The sequence below is a fragment of the Corticium candelabrum genome, chromosome 7, assembly GCF_963422355.1.
Source record: "Corticium candelabrum chromosome 7, ooCorCand1.1, whole genome shotgun sequence".
In the NCBI taxonomy this organism is placed as follows: domain Eukaryota; kingdom Metazoa; phylum Porifera; class Homoscleromorpha; order Homosclerophorida; family Plakinidae; genus Corticium; species Corticium candelabrum.
The window spans coordinates 6,974,043-6,983,976 of record NC_085091.1 but is presented as its reverse complement, the minus strand read 5'-3'; positions in this window follow the sequence as shown (position 1 = coordinate 6,983,976).

Genomic DNA, 9,934 nt, shown 5'->3' with positions numbered 1-9,934 from the left:
ATCGTTTGCTTCTAGTACGTTTAGACAGCTCAGCCATGTAATATTCTGCGGTTTTACGAATCCTTTTCAGCATTCAGTTTCGCCAACAGTACACCGCCGAATCTATACGACTACCAATCTGAAGCGCTGGAGTTTGATAAATGAACTCGTGTATCGTACTACGCCGTTAGTGTATGTAGCACTCGGAGTCCATGCATTGAAACAAGTCGTTGTTGTATCGTAATACAACCACTTATTTGTTAACACAACCGATGATCTACAAACACCGCAAAACTCACATCACTCCACTCCCTTCTCTCCAAGTCCCGTATACTCTAATCCATATACCCGTATATCACATACCCTCCCCTTTCTACGTTCCCTTTAGGTATTGTATTGTATTCATAATAGTCCTTGAGATGTTGTGTTCTTTGTCTGTTCCTCATTTATCTTTTAGTTTCTACCTGTGGTTGTTCTCGTCTATCTTCTTCGTTCCTTTCCTCTTTAGCCCAAAGGCATATGGGATCTGCCGCTCTTGCATCTGTGCTTGTTTTGATCAATTTTCCATTTTGTCCCGAGTATAACGCATCGACAGGCCAACGTGATCTATCTTGTAATCAATATGAAAACTCCTCGAGTTTCTTGTGGACTTGTATTGGTTCTGACAACTATAATTTAAGCGTGTTGCCTGTATGAGGTCTTTTTACCCTAACCCAGTCTCCTGGCTGGAAAGACCTATATACTGCGAACCTATCGTTATCTGTATAGACTTTTTGCTTTGCTTGTTTTAGTTGAATCCTGTTCCGTATCTTCTGATAAGAAGTGCTTTGTAATTTCTTTCCAGTGGTATTTGGGTTCGGCATTGATAACGGTTCTCGCATTCTTTTTCCTATTATCAACTCTGCTGTTGACTTCCCAGTTAAGGCATGGTTTGTTGCTCGATAATTGACAAGAATTGATTGAATGGCCTCCGTGACTGATGTTCTTTCAGCTAAAGGTGTTACCAATCCACGCTTGAACACTTGGTTGAACCGTTCAACTCCCCCATTCCCTTGTTGGTGGTAAAATGAGGTACGCGTGTGCTTGATGTTGTGTTGCTTCAAAACTCTTGAAACCGCTAGGATGTAAATTGTGGCACTTTGTCAGGAATGATTTGTCTAGGTAAACTCCATCTTACAAAAAGTGTCCGAAGAAACGTAACAACTGTCTCTGTGGTAACATCTTTACTTGCCTGAATTTCTGGCCATTTCGAATGCATATCATGAACTACCGTGATAAATCATTGACTATACGGTGCTGCCTGTATTTCCCAGAAAATCTCCATTTGCAACTTATCCTACGGTTGTTCCGGCCACTCTACCGGCTATAAGGGAGAAGCTCGAGGTTTGACCGATTTCCCACTCATCGCACGTATATCACAATTCCTCATATATTCTTCAATTTGTTTGTTTAGACCTGGCCACAAAACTGAATCCGGCACCCCTTTGTCTCATGCGTGTCATTCCAACGTGTCCTTCGTGCACCATCTTTATAATTCTATGTCATAACTTGTTTGGGATAACCAGTCTCTGTCCTCTGGCCAAACACTTACCCGTTGTACCCCAAACCGACAATTCATATTGTATATTGAAATGTGGCCGCAATACTGGATCCGGTGATTTCCCAGGCCATCCTGCACATATTTTATCACATCTTGCAACACTTACTTCTTCTTCCTCAGATTCTCTCTCTAATGTGAATCTGTGATTTTTCACTCGCTGTAACCAACATCTGAATCATTTCACTGTTCTCGAACTGATTGACTGCCGGCATCCTGGATGTATACTATAGAATGATCTTCTGGTAGTTTGACTCGAGATAACAAACCCGCCACCTGATTGTATCTTCCTGGTCGATATTCAACAGTGAAGTCATATCTATACAGCCTATCCGCCCACCTATATAGCCGCAACTGTCGATGACCCGAGCTATTAGCTGACAAGAGCGCAGTTAGTGCTTGATGATCTGTGCGCAATATAAATTTTCGACCAGATAAGTAGATGTGCCACCGTTCACATGCCCACATACACGCTAAGGCTTCGCGTTCTCCCACAGCATATTTCTTCTCTGCTTCACTCAACTCCCGAGAGGCGAATGCCACAGGTCGCTCCATACCGTCTTGAATTTGCGACAATACCTCTCCTAAGGCGTTACCCGTGCATCACATGTCACATAGATAGGCGTATCAATGTCAAAATGTGCTAATGTCGGTGCAGATGTAACCAACTCTTTTAGCTTCTCAAATGCTGCTTGGCATTCTTTAGACCAATTCCACTCTGCACCTTGTTTGAGTGACCTTCTCAATGGAGTGGTCACACCCGCATAGCTTGGAATAAAACGTAAATAGTAGCTTGTTGCCCCAAGAAATGATGTTAGTTCTGTCACATTAATAGGTTGCCTCTACATTTGCCTTCAGCGGTGTTATTGCTTGAGCTGTTACGCTTTATCCCAGGAATTCGACTTCCCTTGCTGCTATGACACGCTTCTGTTCATTCAATGTTAAGTTACGCTCTGATAAGCGTTGCAAGACCTTTTCCAGATGACAATCTTGAGCTTCGATTTTACACCTATGGACCAAAATATCGTCCATAAAACACAGCAACACCGTTTAACGCTGATAATGTTGATTTCATCATGTGTTGGAAAGCGCTGGACGCCGATGACAACCCGAATGGCATGCGGCTAAACGATACATTCCTTCATGTGTAAAAAAGGTCGTAAGGTCTGACTATATTCCTTGAGAGGTACTTGTAAGTAGCCCTGTCTCAAGTCTAACGAACTAAAGATTGTTGATCCGTGAAATTCAGCAGCTAGTTCTTCTACTGTCGGCAATGGATACTTCTCAGGTACAATAGCTTTAATCAACTGTCTAAGGTAAATACACAAACGTAGCAATCCAGACATTTTCCTTTTTGTACCACATTAGAAACCCATTCTGATGCTTCTGTCTTCTCGATTATTCCTTCTTTTGTAGTCTCTCAATGTCAGTTGTTACCTCATCTGGTAATGATAACGGTATACGTCGAAGATGCTCTGCTACTGGTTTTATTTCTGTACAAACTAAAGGACGATGTGCATAACCCCTGACTTTTCCCAGACCTGTGAAGGCTTTTTGCCATTTACTCCATTTTTGGGAAACTTGCTGTATCTGACTATCTTTCCCAGTCACCACCTGAAACTTTAGAGCATCAAACAAGTCTATTCCCATGATGTTAACTCCTGAAGCTGTTATATAGAAGGAAATGCCTCTAAACATCGATTTCGAAAGTTCCCTAGAACTAATACTCTTCCCAATAGTTCAATTCCAGAACCATCAAAGCTAACGAGTGTAATCTCCGTTTTAGCCAAAGGCTCCTCACTCAAAAACTGCAGGTAAGTTTTATTGTTCAAAACCGAGACTTTTGCTCCGAGATCAATATCGAAAGTTTCATCATGTCCTATAGGAAGACGTGACAAGACATCAGCGTTTCAATGACTGAATGAACTTTGATATTCGAGATCGTACTTGATCTGCGATAGCTGGAGAGCCCACCTAGTCAAACGACTGCTGGTTCTAGTAGGAACTGATATCCTAGTAGCGTTAAAAATTGTGACCAATGGTCTATGATCTGTTCTTAAGGTAAAATGACGTCCAAGAAGGTAATGTGGAAATTTTTGAATGCCATTAATAATTGACAAAGCTTGCTTCTCTATCTGAGAATAGTTTACTTCAGCTTTCGTTAGAGACTTGGAATCGTACTCGATTACTTGCTCTTGTCCCTCGGCGTTATGCTGAGTTATAGAAGCTCCTAGTCCTTTTTCACTAGCATCGCATGCTAGGAACAACGATTGATCCCGATTGTACATTGTTAGAACTGGTAGTGAGGTAAGCTTCTTTCGAAATGAGTTAAAAGAGTCTGCAAATTTACTGGACCAAACCCAAGGCACATCTTTTCTCAACAGATAATTGAGTGGAACTGTATGATCAGATAGCCTAGGAAAGAATTAAGAAAAATAGGTAACCATTCCTAGAAATGAACGTAATTCAGCTTGATTTTTAGAAATCGGCATGTCTTGAATGGCTTTTATCTTCTCTTCCGAAGTCTGAATACCATCCTTGTCGATGACATGACCAAGATATTGTACCGATGACTGAAAGAATAAACATTTATCTTCCTTCAAACGAAGGCCATGATCCCTGATACGCTTCAATCCTTCAGACAAGTCTCTTAAATGTTCTTCTTCATCGGACCCTGTCACCAAAATGTCATCAAAGAAATTGGTGTTTTTCTTGAGATTCTTTAACACCTTATTCATTACTTTTTGAAGTATAGCAGGTGCAGAGCTTACTCCAAATGGTAATCGACGAAATTTGAACAAGCCTTTGTGCGTATTTATCACCAAATATTTCTGACTTTCCGGATTTAGTTCCATGCATCTGACAAATCTAACTTAGAGAATTTTTGCCCTCCCACGAGAACAGTGAAAAGATGAGACAAGTGTGGAATCGGGAGCTGGTCTACCACTATAAATTTGTTCAGAGGCTTAAAGTCTCCACATATTCGTACAGATCCTGATTGCTTCACAACATTGACAGTTGGAAAAGCGCATAATGCATTATTCACTGTCTTCAAAACCTCTCTTTCAAGCAGTCTGTCTAATTCTATCTCTATTTCTTTTCTCAGATGCATAGGAGGTCTTCTAAACGGATTGATTTTAAATCTGCGTCTTGACGAACTTGTATGCTTGCCTTCTCACTGCAACGTCCCAACTCGTCTTGGAATATGTTAGAAAATTTCTACAACACCATATTCAAAGCGATTGGTGCTCTTACTTCCATCGGTAACACAGCTGAGCCTCCCAAGCTTTTAAGGAAATCAATACACGTTGTTGCAAATCCAAATTTCCTTATCCAATTCATTCCAAGTAGATTGATTTCCACTCCTTCCTTGACATAAAATTGAATATCAGCTAACGAGTTTCGCAATTGCACTGTTTTGTTACAAATTCGTTTAAATGTCATAACTTTTCCCGATGCATTTCGAAGTCTTCCTTGAGAAGCCGACAATCTAGGACTCCCAAGACACACTCAAGACTGAGCATTTAGTAAAGATACGGCTCCTCTTGTGTCTATACGAAATTGAAATGTTTTACCATCTATTGACACATGCACCAATATTTTATCGCTTCCGAGCAAACTTCATCTATCTTGCAAACGTCCTTGCAGATTGACTCTATATTTGGATTAGTAGTGCTTGAATATCAAGCACTATCATCACACAGCTTGGCCGAAGAAACATGTCTTGCTTTCTGTTCTTGCCTGTTTCCAACTATTCGTCGATCTGAACTTTTATATCTGCAAGCACGTTCCACATGACAACGGTTTTTACAATATGCACAAAATAATAAATCTCGGTGTTTTTCCAAAGGACACACTAGTCGTTAATGCTTTCTGTCTCCACAAATGTAGCATGTACCCACACGTCGTTGCTTATCATTGTGATAAGTATCTCTAACATAAAGTGGATCTTCCTTTGCTTGCCTTGATTTCTTGATATCTTGAATGGTCTCCAAATTCACTGACGTAGACGTATCTCGTGTTGCTGCAAAACTATCCATGGAACTCTCCAAAGTTCTAGCGAAATCCAGTATCTGTTCTAGATGTGTCGTCAAGAGATTATCCTTTTCATAGAACTTCTGCAACATTTTATTATTGCGCAAACCAGCAACAAAAATATCTCTAAGCCTGCTATGATATGTAGCCTAGTGGAGTTGTAGCTTCGTGTGTCATCTGTTCGCAGCGCCAATATGTGACAACTCAATAATCTTGTTAACTCAAACAACTTAGTCAATCAACTACCGGCAAACCACATGTCCCGTATAATGCGCAACTCCACACGCGTAGACCACAGTTACCACACTAGGACGCTGCTGAGGTACTAGATCCAGCACACCAGCGTTACGTGGTCCTCAAGTTTGGGGGCTGATAAATTAGGCCGCAAACCACGCCCGTTTCTCACACAAATCCACGCCCGTTTATTACTTTTCTAGCTCGCAGTTTGTAGAAATCTAAGTAAATTAGTATCCATTTCAGGTTAGGCAGCCTACGCGTCCTCTCTCGATAGGGTGCTGCGTCCGTCTTCGAGAAATCTTCAACACCTTCTAATCCCAGACAGTGAATCATTACCGCCCTTTTCTTTCTTGACGAATGTCACTAGAACTAAGACCAGAAGCTATCATGTACATATCGAACGCCGACAACCACGTACGCCAATCGGTCTGTGGTTCACGAGGTTGCGGTAGAAAGGGGCCTGGGGTGTACACCTCGAATGGAAAGCTACATCCTCGTCGTTATTATGTTGTATCGTAACACAAACACTTATCTGTTAACACAACCGACTAATTACAAACACTGCGAAACTCATATGACTCAAATCCGCTTTCTCCAAGTCCCGTATCCTCTAATCCATATACCCGTATATCACAGTCGTACGTAGTACACAACACATGCAACTACGTATGACGAGTCAACTCTGCACTTCCTGACCATGGTGGATCCACTGCACTGCTGTTTTTCCACGCCTAGTATAGGTGTTTACCAGTTCAGAGCCAAGCCAATATCATAAAAAGAGCTGCTTGCTAGGTCGAGAGTACTAGAAAACGTTCACTTCAGATAGACTACGTTGGCAAAACACGCCATCTGATCACGACGTGAACTCCGTTCTCGTCTGGAGAGGTCAACAAGCTGTATGCCACTCCTTTGATGAACGGTTGAGTGAAACAGGGCCGCCAGTTCTTACACCATTTCCCCCACAGACTAGATGTCAGAGTAGACGCGCAAGAGTGGTGTGACTGCTACGTTGGTTTCAAACCTGCATATGAGTTTAGTAGAAAAATGTTGCTGGAGAGAGTATGTTCACCGGACCAGTCCCATGTAAGTCATTCCTAGGCTCATTATTCACCAGCGCTTCGTCCATCAACAGCGTCACTGACTTTCGTGTTCAAGCGCTCTCCGCGGAGGGCTTGTCTGCACTTCATGTATCAAACGCATTACACTAGCGAGCTCTTACTTAGTAAGAAATCGAATTAGCCTTATCCAAGCTATGAAACCGCATCCGGGGTCTGACGTTCACGAAAGCAACCAGGCTCTTCTCGCGCTGGAGCAATTTCGGCAAAAGTTCTTCCTCCTCGCGTGATTCACATGCGTTTAGCTCAGCGACTGCGCGGAAGAGCCTGGCTTGCGAGGCTAGACACATAGGATGCCGATGCCAACTACGAAGTTTCAGTGTATCTTGAGTTTGCGACCAGAGATCTCACTTTTGGCTTGCGTGGCCGTTAGTAACGAACACTGCGGATTCTTTAGCCTTGTATATGGAGTCTACTATTCTTGTCGTTAGAAATGTAGATTGAGAATGAATATTGAAGAATAGATGAAATATTGTCAGATCTCTTTGATGTGATCAACATGACAATACAGTAACATTACCTGACAGTGAAAGGCATCTTTGTTGCAAAAAGCACTCATTTATAGATAGAATATATTACAGTTACATGAAACAATCGACTGCCCGACTGCATGTTTGTGAAAACGTCTAAAATCATTTGCAGCGAGACGAGGATTTCGCTTAGTTAAACGGCCACTGCAGTGCAAAATGGGAAATATATTTTTAAGCTTAAATGAAATATGTACATGTGTGTAGTCTAGAAAGAAATATAATTACATTTTTGGCACGCGTTTTGAGAGAGTGAGAGCAGTCCAAAGCTACTACCGCAACACTATTTGCAGCATGCGGCGGTGTTATCACACTGACGTCAGTTAAGGGAGAGTAGCGTATCATCCGTACTAACTAGTATGACGAGTGGTTCAGAAACGGCGCATTGGAGCGACCTTGCTACGCCTAGGGATTTGGAAATCGATTCAGAAGATTCGTCGTCGTCTTCGGATTCTTTGTTGAGCAAAGTGCTTGAGCACACGGAAGAGCATGCTATGTTTCAGTCCGTCGACATCGTCATCTGAACACAGCAGAAGACGTTGGATCTGTGGAGCGGTTTATGCTTGAGCCACTCGCTGACAGTGCAATTACTTATGAATTGCCCTCATTTAGTGATATCGACGAACATGTCGCAGTAAGTCGTAGTGTGCAGAAGCGGAAGTTGCCGACGGCAGTGCACAAAGTGTTTCGGCTAGATGTGATTGCGGTTACTAATTATGAGTACTATAGAAGTGTGTGTGTGTGTGTGTGTGTGTGTGTGTGTGTGTGTGTGTGTGTGTGTGTGTGTGTGTGTGTGTGTGCGTGTGTGTGTGTGTGTGTGTGTGTGTGTGTGTGTGTGTGTGTGTGTCTATGTGTCTGTGTGTCTGTGTCTGTTTTGCAGCGAAATCGCAGAAATTCTCTCCAGAATGAGAGAATACGACGCCATTTTACAGTGCATCGTCGATCACCCAGTTAGCGTCACAACTGAGATCTTGTCTTGGGAGAAAAAACTCTCCGAAGACTGAGCATTCAGTAAAGATACGTCTGCTTTTCTATGCTTACACGAAACTGAATTGTTTTACCATCTATTAACACATGCACCAATGTTTTATTGCTTTCCGAGCAAACTTCATCTATCTTGCAAACGTCCTTGCAGATTGACTCTATATTTGGATCAGTAGTGCTTGAATCTGAAGCACTATCATTGCACAGTTTCGCCGAAAATATGTGTACGTCACCACTTGTCACATGGAATTACGGCAAAACAGAAAGACGGATTACAAAATGACGACGCCAAATGAATGCAATTGTTGACTCCGTAACACATACGCTCAAAATTGAAGCAAGGGTCTCCTTTCGAGGGGTCGACTCAATTATAATTCCTTGGCGAGAGGTGCAAAATGACTCGATTTTCCTTCCTTAAGCGAATAATAAAGAATAACACTGACACACGACAAAAGAAATTATAAGATAAAGTTAGAAGAAAAGAAAGTCTGTTTTCTTAGTTTCCGCTCGTTAGTTTGACAGAAATTATTGCTATGCAACCATTGTTACGCGCTACCGACCAATTTTATGCGACTACCTAAGTAAACAAGTGAGACGATTGAAGCGTGAACGAACAATTGAAGACAACTAGAACAAGAGCAACTGAAAGTCTGTTTGCTGAGTTGCCACGTTACATTGACAGAACCTATTGCCATGTAACGCCACCATTGTTATGCTATGAGGTAAAGAGAGAACACCATCGCTCGCCAAACACAATTCTACCGAGGAATTATTAGTTAACTACTGTCTATTCCCCGTAAGTGTAAACTCGGAAGTGAGTAATGAAGTAGAGGTCACACCAGGTGTGCTCATTTGAGCACTAGGAGCTGCTCCAGTTATACTGTGTTACACCAATTATCTTAAATGGTTCCAGTTGCTGATTCGTTGGTCTTACAAGATAATTGCTTAATAGCCATTGCTCCACCCGTTTGTCTTCGATATGCAAAAGTATTATCGTTCCGTTTTCTTTGTAGAAAGGTCTTAGATAATTTGATAAACAGAAAAACCAGACCTAGCGGTTTCTAACGATATCGAGACCATCTCGAAAGCCCAAAATACAGCGGAGATATTGATGGTTTTCAAAGTTCACACTTATGGTGAACAGACAGTAGTTAGAAATGTTAGATTAGGCGATGGTTGTGTTAGACAGAAACAACAGCCTATTATAACGTACGGCAGAAAATCATGTGGATACGTACGATATGAGTTTCTCTCTTTCTTTACGAAGGGAACTTCCTCTTCGTACAACAGTCAGCAACAACTGTTTGTCTTTACAGGTGGATTGATGAAAGCTCATGAATGACGTCATACAAGAAACACGTGAAAGACACGTGCTACCTGGGTTTACAATTTGGTTGGGATTATCGAATAGTCGCAATAATCATGGAGTGTCCGGAGATAACTAAAGTTGTATTTTAGTA